This window comes from Anolis sagrei, chromosome X, assembly GCF_037176765.1.
Source record: "Anolis sagrei isolate rAnoSag1 chromosome X, rAnoSag1.mat, whole genome shotgun sequence".
In the NCBI taxonomy this organism is placed as follows: Eukaryota; Metazoa; Chordata; class Lepidosauria; order Squamata; family Dactyloidae; genus Anolis; species Anolis sagrei.
The window spans coordinates 58,103,227-58,115,920 of record NC_090034.1 but is presented as its reverse complement, the minus strand read 5'-3'; the positions used below and the strand labels follow the sequence as shown (position 1 = coordinate 58,115,920).

Sequence of the window (12,694 nt, the reverse complement as noted above, 5' to 3'; positions counted from 1 at the left end):
CTCGCTTACCCAACATAAACGGGCCAGCAGAACGTTGGATAAGCAAAAACGGATAATAAGGAGGGATTGAGGAAAAGCCTATTAAATATCAAATTACATGCTGATTTTATAAATTAAGCACCAAAACAGCATGTTTACAACAAATCAACAGAAAAAGCAGTTCAATACATGGTAACCTTGTGTATTAATTACTGCATTTATGAATTTAGCACCAAAACATTGCAATGTATTGAAACAGCAGTGGATCCGAGCGGGAGGTAGACCGTATTGGATGATACAGAACACTGGATGAGCGAAGGTTGAATAAGCAAGACTCTACAGTAATAATAATTTCATCTTACCTCCTCCCTCTCCTTACTATTAATAATAATAATAATAATTTCATTTCTTATCTGCCTCTCCTCCTTATTACTATTATTATTAATAACTAGCTGTCCCCTGCCACGCGTTGCTGTGGCCCACTCTGGTGGTCATGGGGGTTCTGTGTGGGAGGTTTGGCACAATTATATCGTTGGTGGGGTTCAGAATGCTCTGTGATTGTAGGTAAACTATAAATCCCGGCAACTACAACTCCCAAATGTCAAGATTCTATTTTCCCCAAACTCCACCAGTGTTCACATTTGGGCATATTGAGTATTCGTGTAAAGTTTGGTCCAGATCCATCATTGTTTGAGTCCACAGTGATCTCTGAATGGAGGTGAACTACAATTCCGAAACCAAAGGACATTGCCCACCAAACCCTTCCAGTATTTTCTGTTGGTCATGGGAGAACTGTGTGCCAAGTTTGGTTCAATTCCATCATTGGTGGGGTTCAGAATGCTCTTTGATTGTAGGTGAACTATAAATCCCAGGAACTACAATTCCCAAGTGACAAAATCATTTTTTTGAGTGAAGAACATACATTGGGTTGTTAGGTGTCTTGTGTCCAAATTTGGTGTCAATTCCCCCAGTGGTTTTTGAGTTCTGTTAATCCCACAAACGAACATTACATTTTTATTTATATAAGATGATTTCATTTCTTACCCACCTCTCATATTATTATTATTATTTATAATGCTAATAATAATAATAATAATAATAATAATTTGAGTCCCTTTCGAGGTGAGAAGGGTGGGATATAAATGTCATAAATAAATAAACTAATAAATAAATAATTGTATTTCTTACCCACCTCTTGAATTATTTATTTATTTACTTACTTTATTTGTATACCGCTCTTCTCAGCCCTTAGGCGACTCAGAGCGGTTTACAACAATTTAGGTATACACAATACAAAATCATTAAGCATTTAAAAGCAATAGCATCAAAAATCATTAAACATCAATATCAATACATCACTACATCAATATAGCAAATCCATCAGGTCTCATCAATGAAATCAGAGTCCAAACTCGTTATCCGATATTCTGTGTTCCGATAGTCAGTCAATCAATCACACTGCTTAGTCGAATGCCTGTTCAAACAGCCAGGTCTTTACTTTCCTCCGGAATGCCAGCAAGGAGAGGGTTGAGCTAATATCTGCAGGAAGGGGGTTCCACAGCCAAGGGGCCACTACTGAGAAGGCCCTGTCTCTCGTCCCCGCCAGGCGTGCTTGTGAAGCCGGCGGGATCGAGAGCAGGGCCTCCCCAGACGATCTGGTTCATTTATTATCAATTATTATTGATAATAAAAATTGTATGTCTTACCTGCCTGTCCTCCTTATTAATACTACTCATATTATTTGTAGTAATAATTTTATTTCTTACCCACCTCTTTATTATTATTACTATTATTAGCCTCCTCCTTATTATTATTATTATTTTAATAATAATTGCATTTCTTACCGGCCTCTATTATTATTATTATTATTATTATTATTATTATTATTATTTCTAGAATTAAAAATGCCCTCCTTAGCCTAGCTACTCACACACAAAAAAAACAGTATACAAAGCTTCTGGGAAGTTTGAGAACACAGACTGCAAAGCTTGTATTATTCACCCGCTGGAGATTATTCAGCCAGTCTCCGCTGTTGAATCACAGCAATGGCCCTGTAATCTCTGCCCGCTTCGGTTTCAGCCACCAGATCCTCTTTCACTCGCAGGCCGCCCAGTGTTTAACCTTCGTTTGAATTATTTAGCCCGACAACGGTGTAAAGGCTCGGCAGATAGACGAGAGCAGAGAGCAAAGCTTTGCCAATCCAATCTGCCAGCCCAGACGCCCAGACGTCATGCAGATGTTGGCTTCACTGACACAGAAAGGAGGAAAAAAAGAACTGAGTCAACCTCTGGAGGGGGGGAGAAAAAGAAAGACATGATGTCTTTGTTTAGTCAGCCAAGTCATCCGCCAGACGCTGGCGTAAAAAAGGCATGGCCCAATTTGGAACAGAAAAGGAAGTTATCAAGAACAGCAGCCAAGTCAAACAGGGGGGGAAACTGCGCCGACAGAGTCTCCAAAATTGGGGCAAAGAAAGAGCGTAATAATAATAATAATAATAATAATGCATTCCAATACTAATAATAGATATATAGCTGCTCTGAGTCTTCTTGTGGAGAGAAAAAATGGGCTAAACATTATTATTATTATTATTATTATTATTAGAAGCAGGAATGTTGCATTCAAATCACCCGACAGATGGCCACCCAGCCTCTGTTTAAAAGCTTCCAAAGGAGGAGCCTCCACCACCCTCCGGGGCAGAGAGTTCCACTGCTGAATGGCTCTCACAGTCAGGAAGTTCTTGTGTTCAGATGGAATCTCCTTTCTTGTAGTTTGAAGCCATTGTTCTGCGTCCTAGTCTCCAAGGAAGCAGAAAACAAGCTTGCTCCCTCCTCCCTGTGGCTTCCTCTCACATATTTATACATGGCTATCATATCTCCTCTCAACCTTCTCTTCTTCAGGCTAAACATGCCCAGCTCCTTAAGCCGCTCCTCATAGGGATTGTTCTCCAGACCCTTGATCATTTTAGTCGCCCTCCTCTGGACACATTCCAGCTTGTCAATATCTCTCTTGAATTGTGGTGCCCAGAATTGGACACAATATTCCAGGTGTGGTCTAACCAAAGCAGAATACAGGGGTAGCATTACTTCCCTAGATCTAGACACTATGCTCCTATTGATGCAGGCCAAAATCCCATTGGCTTTTTTTGCCGCCATTATGGTCCCACAAATGCCATCTGCCTATGACAAAGAACTGGTGGGGTCACAAGTCTGAAAAAGTTACGGGAAATGAACATGTCAAGCTACTCTAGGACTTCCGAATTCAGACTGGCAGAGTTTTGGAGCACAAGTATGGATTGTCGATGTGGCAATCCCAGGTGACAGCAGGATTGAAGAGAAGCAACTGGAAAAGCTTGCACGATATGAGGATTTAAAGATCAAACTGCAAGGACTATGGCACAAGCCAGTCAAGGTGGTCCCGTGGTGATCGGCACACTGGATGCAGTGCCTAAAGACCTTGACCTGCACCTAAAAACAATTGGCAGTGACAAAATCACTACCTGTCAGTTGCAAAAGACTACCCTACTCAGATCTGCATGCATTATTTGTCGATATATCACAGTCCTAGACACTTGGGACGTGTCCGACGTGAGATGCAATACAAAAGCCAGCAGAGTGATCTTGTTTGCTGTGGGCTCATCTTGTTGTATATCACATTTATTTATTTATTTACTCTATTTATACCCTACCTTTCTCTACTCATAGAGCAACATAGGCAGACATTAAACTTAAAAAACAGTTGAGTTAAAACTGATACACATTAAGAATTTTTAAAAATTACATTCAGTATTAAACTCATGCCACCCAAAAATCATGGTCCAAGGCTGATTCCATAGTCAATTGCACATAATCCGATCTATACTGCACTACACTAGTCTCCAAAAGCCTGGTCCCAGAGTCAGGTTTTTACTTTCTTTCTGAAGGCGAGGAGGGAGGGGAGTGATCTGATGTCGCTAAGGAGGGAGTTCCACAGCCGTGAAACCACCACCAAGAAGGCCCTGTCTCTCGTTCCCGTCAGACAGCAGGACCAAGAGCAGGGCCTCCCCAGATTATCTCAATCTCCAAGGTGGTTCATAGGGGAGGATACGTTTGGACAGGTAAGCTGGGCCGGAACCGTATAGGACTTTGTATGCTAAAGCCAGAACTTTGAATTTTGCTCAGTAGCAGACTGGCAGCCAGTGGAGCTAACGTAACAGGGGAGTTGCATGCTCCCCGTACACCGCTCCAGTGAGCAACCTGGCTGCCGTCCGTTGGACCATTTGAAGCTTCCAAACAGTCTACAAAGGCAGTCCCACGTAGAGTGCATCGCAGTAACCTATGTGGCATGTAACAAGAATGTGAACCACCGTGGCCAAGCTGACTTCCCAAGGTACGGGCGCAACTGGCACACAAGTTTTAATTGAGTAAAGGCTCCCCTGGCCATCATCAAGACCTGAGGTTTGGGCTCAATGATGAATCCAGGATCACTTCCAAGCTGCAAACCTATGTTTTCACATATAGTAATATATAATACACTATAACAACAACAACAACAACAACATATTGTGGAAAAGAAAAAGGTTTGGATTATTGATGTCACCATACCAGGTGACAGCCAAATTGACGAAAAAGAACAGGAAAAACACAGTTGTTATCAGGAACTCAAAATCGAACTGCAAAGGCTCTGGCATGCCAAAAGATCTCAGCCGGCATTTGGAAACAATAAACTGACAATCTGTCAACTGCAAAAGGCCACCATACTTGGTGGCCTTTTGGCGCATCCTTCTGAGTGGCGCATCCTTCGAAAATACATCACACAGTCCTAAACACTTGGGAAGTGTTTGACTTGTGATACAAAATCCAGCATATATATCTCATTTGCTGTGTCATACTGTGTTTTTGTGTCAGTAAAATAAAATAATAATAGTAATAACAGTAATAGTAATAATAATAATAATAATAATAATAATGCATTACAATACTAATAGATACTGTACATAGGTGCTCTGAGTCTTCTGGTGGAGAGAAAAAAGGGGGCGATAAATAAACATAATAAACAACAACAATACATTCTAATACTAATAATAGATACATAGCCACCTTGAGTCTCCTTGTGGAGAGCGAGTTGGAAGAGGCCTCATGTGCCATCTAGTCCAACTGCCTTCTGCCATCATGCAGCAAAAACACAATCAAAGCACTCCTGACACATGGCAACCAGCATCTGCTTAATAATAATAATAATAATAAGTAGTAGTACTAGTAGTAGTAGTGGCAGTGAATTGTGCCGGATGTAAGCCGCCCTGAGTGCCCCCCCCCCCCCCCGGGGTTGAGAAGGGCAGGGTACAAATGTTTGAAATAAATAATAACACGGTATGAGGATTTAAAGATCGAACTGCAAGGACTATGGCACAAGCCAGTCAAGGTGGTCCCAGTGGTGATCGGCACATTGGGTGTAGTGCCTAAAGACCTTGGCCTGCACTTAAACACAATTGACGCTGACAAAATTACCATCTGCCAGCTGCAAAAGGCCACCTTACTGTAGTGGTGCTCAACCTGGGGTCCCCAGATGTTTTTGGCCTACAACTCCCAGAAATCCCAGCTAGTTTACCAGCTGTTAGGATTTCTGGGAGTTGATGGCCAAAAACATCTGGGGACCCCAGGTTGAGTACCACTGCCTTACTGGGATCTGCACGCATTATTCTCCGATACATCACACAGTCCTAGACACTTGGGAAGTGTCCGACGTATGATCCAATTCAACAGCCAGCAGAGCGATCTTATCTGCTGTGGACCCATCTTGTTGTGTTTCTAATAATAACAACAACAACAACAACTATAGAATCCTAGATGAAATTTTCCTGCTTCTTGGCAGGGGGTTGGACTGGATGGCCCATGAGGTCTCTTCCAACTCTATGATTCTATGATTCTAGAGTTGGAAGAGACCTCAAGGGCCATCTAGTCCAACTCCCTTTCTGTAATGCAGAAAAAGCACCATCAAAGCACCCCTGACAGATGGCTATCCAGCCATAATAATAATAATAATAATAATAATAATAATAATATAGAAGTACAGAATCCTAGAGTTGGATGAGACCTCATGGGCCATCTAGAGCTTCCCTTCTGCCAGGAAGCAAAAGCACCATCAAAGAACCCCCAACAGATGGCCACCTAGCCTTTGCAAGAATAATAATAATAATAATAATAATAATAATAATATCATCATCATCATCATCATCATCATCATCATCACTATAGAATTCTAGAGTTGCAGGAGACCACAAGAGCATCCAGGCCAACCTCCTTGCCATGAATGAAAAGCACCATCAAATCAAATTATTAATAAAATTATTGCTGTTATTTAAATCAGCACTGACACAAAATGTTGGCGATTGATCGGCTCTGGCTGCCAGGCTTGTATAGTCTCCTCCACCCATACAGCTGAGGGACAGCAAAGAAGAGAGGACAAAATCGCTTTTGAAAGGAAGGCAGAGAAACCCATGGCCTGCCCCAAAGCACATGGGCGTGGGTGGGTGTTCCTCGGCTTGGAGGAATGCAGAGCTGCTTCATGATATCATTCTGAGACATACAGCATGTTTGAGCCCAGTTGAAACACAAGGACATTTGCTTGGAGAGTTTGGAGTCCCACTTCTATCTCATCCATGCTTATGTTTTCGCCAAGGGATCATTGTGTCCGAGGGTCAAATTTTGGTATTATCATTCCCTCCGGTCTTCCAACATCTTGATTTGTATAAAGTTCTATAAAGATAATGTGGATTATCTGCTTTGATCATATGGATTATATGGCAGTGTAGAAGGGGCCTATGGCATCATCTGCATTGCCATATAAAATCCAGATTATTTGCTAAAAGCTGGATTATATGGCAGCGTAGACTCGTATAATCCAATGCAAAGCAGAAAATATGGTCATCTGTTTTGATACTCCATATATGGCAGTGTCGATTCAGCCTAAATCCTCAAGTTGTTTTTTTCCCTCTCCACCACCATTATCTCCATGACCTCCATCACCATCATAATCAAGTCAGGGGCTGCTGTGGTTTTTAGTTTTGAATATGTTTTTATGGTTTTGAACTTAATTGTTTTTTTCACAGGAGCGGCATTTTATTCTGGTTTAATATTTGTATATTTTAAAACTGTATTAAAATGCTTTCAATGTAAGCTGCTTTGAGTCCCCTTTGTGGAGAGTGAAAGCGGGAAAATAACAACAACACATTCTAACACTAATAATATATACACAGTCACTTTGAATCTATAATAATAGCAATAATAATAATGATGATTATTTTATCTAAAGCCTCCCAAGATTATAGGGTTTTTTCCTCATGGTTGTTTTTCTGACCGCCACATAGAAGCAGTGAGTAGATTGATCCTCTGGGGATATAATAATAATAATAAGCGGTTTATACTTTTGAATATCTTTTTGTGGATTTTAACTGAATTTCTTAAAATACCAGATATTTAATTCTGTTTTACTGTTTGTGTGTGTATGTATGTGTGTGTATATATATATATTATTATAAAATTATATATAATTATTATATTGTATATAATTATATAATATATATTATGTTGTTTATTCGTTCAGTCACTTCTGACTCTTAGTGACCTCATGAACCAGCCCATGAAAGAGCTCCCTGTCAGCCATCATTACCCCCAGCTCCTTCAAAGTCAAGCCAGTCATTTCAAAAATACTATCCATCCATCTTGCCCTTGGTCGGCCCCTCTTCCTTTTCCCTTTCCTTTCCCCCAGCATCATTCTCTTCTCCAGGCTTTCCTGTATTCTCATTCTGTGGCTAAAGTACTTCATCTTTGCCTCTAATATCTTTCTCTCCAGTGAGCAGTCGGGTTTTATTTGCTGAAGTATGGACTGGTTGGATCGTCTCGTGGTCCAAGGCACGCTCAAAATTTTCCTCCAACACCACAGTTCAAAAGCATCTATCTTCCTTCGCTCAGCCTTCCTTATGGTCCAGCTCTCACATCCATAGGTTACTACAGGGAATACCACTGCTTTAACTATGCGGATCTTCATTGCCAGTGTGATCTGGCAAGATTGGTCATTGCTCTCCTCCCAAGAAGGAAACGTCTTCTGATTTCCTGGCTGCAGTCTGCTTCTGCAGTCATCTTTGAACCTAGAAATACAATATCTGTCACTGCCTCCATTTTTTCTCCCTCTATTTGCCAGTTATCCGGTTGCCATAATCTTGGATTCAACCTCACTCCTCAGGATGTGTGGTTCTAATTCACTCACCCCGTCAAAACTATCCTCATTATTATTATCCTTCCTATACAGATCTTCTGTATAGTCTCGCCGCCTTTTCTTGATCTCTTCAGCTTCTGTTTGATCCTTGACATCTTTGTTTTTGATCATGCCCATTTTTGCCTGAAATTTACCTCCAATTTTCTAATTTTCTGGAAGAGGTCTCTTGTCCTTCCTGTTCTATTGTCTTCTTCCACTTCCATGCATTGCTTGTTTAAAAATAATTCCTTATCTCTTCTGGCTAACCTCTGGAATTGTGCATTCAATTGGGCATATCTCCCCCTAATATTGTTTCCTTTCTTCTTGGGCTACTTCAAGTGTCTCAGCAGACAACCATCTTGCCTTCTTGGTTTTCTTTTTCTTTGGGACATACTTTGTTGCCGCCTCCTGAACAATGTTGCGGACTTCTGTCCATAGTTCTTCTGGTACTCTATTTATTAAAACTGGTCCCTTAAATCTATTCTTTACCTCCCCTGCCTATTCACTAGGAATGTTAGTGAGATCATATCTAACTGATCTGTGTGTTTTCCCTGCTCTCTTTAATCTGATTCTGAATTGTGCAATAAGAAGTTCGTGATCTGAACTACAGTCAGCCCCAGGTCTTGTTTTCTTTCACCAACTGGATGGATGTCCGCCACCTTTGACTGAAAAGGATGTAGTCAATCTGAATTCGTTGTTGACCATCTGATGAAGTCCATGTATAAGGCCGTCTTTTAGATTGTTGGAAGTGAGTGTTCATTATACATAGTGAGTTTTCCTGGCAAATTTCTATCAGCCTGTGTCCCGCTTCATTTTGTTAACCCAGACCATGCTTGCCTGTGATGCCAGTTGTGATTTGACTACCCACCTTAGCATTCCAGCCTCCGGTAATGAAAACTATGTCTCTTTTTGGTGTATTATCCAGTAGGTCCTGCAGATCCTCAGAGAACAGATCTTCTTATTCTTATTATTATTATTTATACCCCACTTTTTCTCTCCACAAGGAGACTCAAAATGGTTATGTATCTGGTATTAGTATTATAATGTATTATTATTATAATAATTATTTCCAAAGTGCACACATTATAACGTAGCTATTAGTATTACATTATCATTACCGTTATTATTATTACTAGCTGTCTCCTGCCACGCATTGCTGTGGCCCAGTCAGGTGGTCTGGGAAATAAAGTAATGAGTAAGTTTTGATTTCTAATATATGTAATGTGTTGATGCTTGTGGGTAAACAGTATTTCTTGTTGTTTCTTTGTCAGTGTTGATGGGGAGGACTGTCTGGTTTGCCTACCCTGGAACATGCAACATTTGAAAGAAACCCCTATCTATATCTATGGCTAGATGGCTCTTTGTCAGGAGGGCTTTGATTACGTTTTCTTGCCCTGGTGAAGGGAGTTGGACTGGATGGTCTTAAGTATGAGGGTTCTGTGTGGGAAGTTTACCCCAATTCTGTCATTGGTGGGGTTCAGAATGCTCTTTGATCGTAGGTGATCTATAAATTCCAGTAACTTCAACCCCCAAATGTCAAGATTCTACTTTCCCCAAACTTTACCAGTGTTCACATTTGGACATATTGAGTATTCGTGTAGAGTTTGGTCCAGATCCATCTTTTTTTGAGTCCACAGTGATCTCGGGATGTAGGTGAACTACAACTCCAAAACCAAAGGAAACTGCCCACCAAACCCTTGCAGTATATTCTGTTGGTCATGGGAGTTCTGTGTGCCAAGTTTGGTTCAATTCCATCCTTGGTGGGGTTCAGAATGGTCTTTGATTGTAGGTGAGGTATAAATCCCAGCAACTACAACTCCCAAATGACAAAATAATTTTTTTGAGTGAAGGACATACATTGGGTTGTTAGGTGTCTTGTGTCCAAATTTGGTGTCAGTTCGTCCAGTGGTTTTTGAGTTCTGTTAATCCCACAAACGAACACTACAATTTTATTTATATAGATGTTTATGTTTATTTATTTCCAGCCTTTTCTCTCCAAAAGGAGACTCAAAGCAGCTTACATTAAAATGATTTCTTAAGAGTCCAGAGAGACCCAAATGTAGGAGGAGATTCACAATGCGGCTGCAAGGAAAAGTGATGTAAGGCGGGCCTGCTCTCCGCCAACATGGATAAACGCAGGATTACTAGCCTGAGGCCAAGAGGCAAACCCACAGCAGTAATTGCAGGGAAAGAAGGAAAGGGGGGGGGGGAGAGAGAGAGAGAGAAAAACTGCAGAAACCAGATCCCACTGTCTATAAGGAGTCATCCCAAAAGGTCAATTTTCCCTACCATGTGCCATCAAAATACAATCCGGAGACGTCCAAACCAGTCTAGGGGCTGCAAAACAGAGCTAATTACCAGGCAGATCATTAGACAAACAAGATATTGAAGCATCAATAAGGCTGGGGCAGGCTCTCACTTCCACAAATAGCTATAACTCCCACTACTAGGGAGAAACTAATGGCCCTCCCTCCAATGACATTGCAGGTTATAGTGAGTGCCGTGAGCATGTCCAAGAGCCCTGCCAATGTCCTCCACAAACACTACACTGCCCATCATACGGGAACAATTCCATCCTAGATTTCATGTGTTTCCTCCACCACAGTCATCCCACTGTTTCCTTCTCTCTCCATTGGTGTGGAATTTACATGACCCGCCACTGGCCTGGACATTTTGGAGTTGAAGACACTGGGATGTATAGTTCATCTGCAATCAGTGAGCACTCCAATGTAATTGGACTAAACTTGACCAGCACCCCATGACCAGCAAAAAATACTGGAGGTCTGGGGAAAATGTACCTTGATTTAGGGGAGGTGTAGTTCAACTCCATCCAGAGAGCACTGTGAACCCAAACACCGACTTGGCACACATACCTGATATGTCAAAATTTGATTACTGGAGGGGTGGGGGAGGGGAACTGACCTTCCTTTCTGGGAGTTGTAGTTCACCCACAACCAAAGAAACTGTGAGCCCCACGAACGATGGACCTGGACCAAACTTGGCACACAGAACCCCCATGACTAACTCAATTTACTGGAGGGGTTTGAGGGGAACTGACCTTCTTTTCTTGGAGTTGTAGTTCACCTACGTCCAGAGACACTATGACCTCCACTGATGATGGACCTGAACCATACTTGGAACACAGAACACCCCATGACTAACTCAATCTGCTGGAGGGGTTTGCGGGGAACTGACCTTCTTTTCTGGGAGTTGTAGTTCACCTACGTCCAGAGACACTGTGACCTCCACTGATGATGGACCTGAACCATACTTGGAACACAGAACCCCCATGACTAACTCAACCTACTGGAGGGCTTTGAGGGGACTGACTCACCATAGTGTGAGTTGTAGTTTACGCTACAGCACACTGAACCCCACCGAGGATGCATCTAGAACAAACTTGCCCAACAAAACTTTTAAGTACTGATGGAGACTCTCGGGGTTAACCTGGCATGTCGTGATGGAGTTTCTGGGGGATAACCTGGCGTGATGTGAGTTGTAGCTCACCCACAACCTTATGCATTTTGTACAATTAGAAAATTGACTTTTTCAAATAACCTAAGCAACGCCGGGTATCCAAGCTAGTATATATATATATAAATATGTATACATTCACACATAAAGTCTGCATAATGTTCAAAAATAAGAAGAAAAGATGACAATGTAACATAGTAAACTGTCATCTACACAATATGAAATTAAGAACAAATTAAATTTGGAAGGGAAAATGTGGAGATCATTCAAGATATTGTGCCTTTCCAATCAAATCCTCCCATTACTATGTAACACGGTTATTTGTTCCTGGGTTATAAATGTCATTTCCTCATTGGTTCTATCATAAAAACATGGGAAAAGTTGCAAAAACTTTGTTGAAAATGCAAAAGAAGATACAGAGTGAAAATACAAGTTAAAATTCACAGATGAAATGCAGATTAAAATGCTGTCAATATTTTGCCATCCTTGCAATAAATTTCTCCATTCTGAGCTTTCCATAGTTTGAAATAAGCTATAGAGCCTGTATTTTTGAAAAAATATAAACGGGAAGTATTGTGTCTCCATACATTTTGTCATTTACCATCTATACAAACATTCGTATCTCTTACAAGTGTTTGGTTTAAGCTTTGGATTGTTCACAAAACCGAATGAACATGTCACAAAATGATGCACGGCTGAAAAGCCTGTAATGTTGGGAAAAGTTCTGTTTCATACAGGATGTAATTTTTGATGCAAAATACACACCAAAGGTACGGTATGGTTTCTCGCATGTAAACATAGGGTGCTTCTCTACACAGTACAATTAAGACCATTTCATGATCCCTGTCTGCAGGCTTTTAAGCCACAAGATGGGTGGATGAGTGGTAATCTGTCGGGAGGGATTGGGTGGTGTCTTAGGGTTTCTTTCAATCCCACAATTCTATATTTCCATTTCTCCATGAACTTTAATGTCTATGAGGCTGGATGGGAGGAATCAGAATGTGTCCTTTCC

The 12,694-nt window shown here is 41.2% G+C and overlaps 1 protein-coding gene across 8 annotated transcripts in view; it reads right to left on the bottom strand.

Moving 5' to 3' along the window:
- The window catches only part of MYO9B (myosin IXB), a 113,757-nt gene that overhangs the window by 99,528 nt on the left and 1,535 nt on the right, over positions 1–12,694 (bottom strand). Inside the window, exon 2 of one of the 8 annotated variants that reach the window (XM_067473523.1) lies at positions 1,981–2,227. The exons of the other annotated variants lie outside the window; for them this stretch is intronic. The gene's annotated coding sequence lies outside the window, so the exon portion shown is untranslated. The remainder of the gene's footprint in view (positions 1–1,980; positions 2,228–12,694) is intronic. 8 annotated transcript variants of the gene reach the window in all.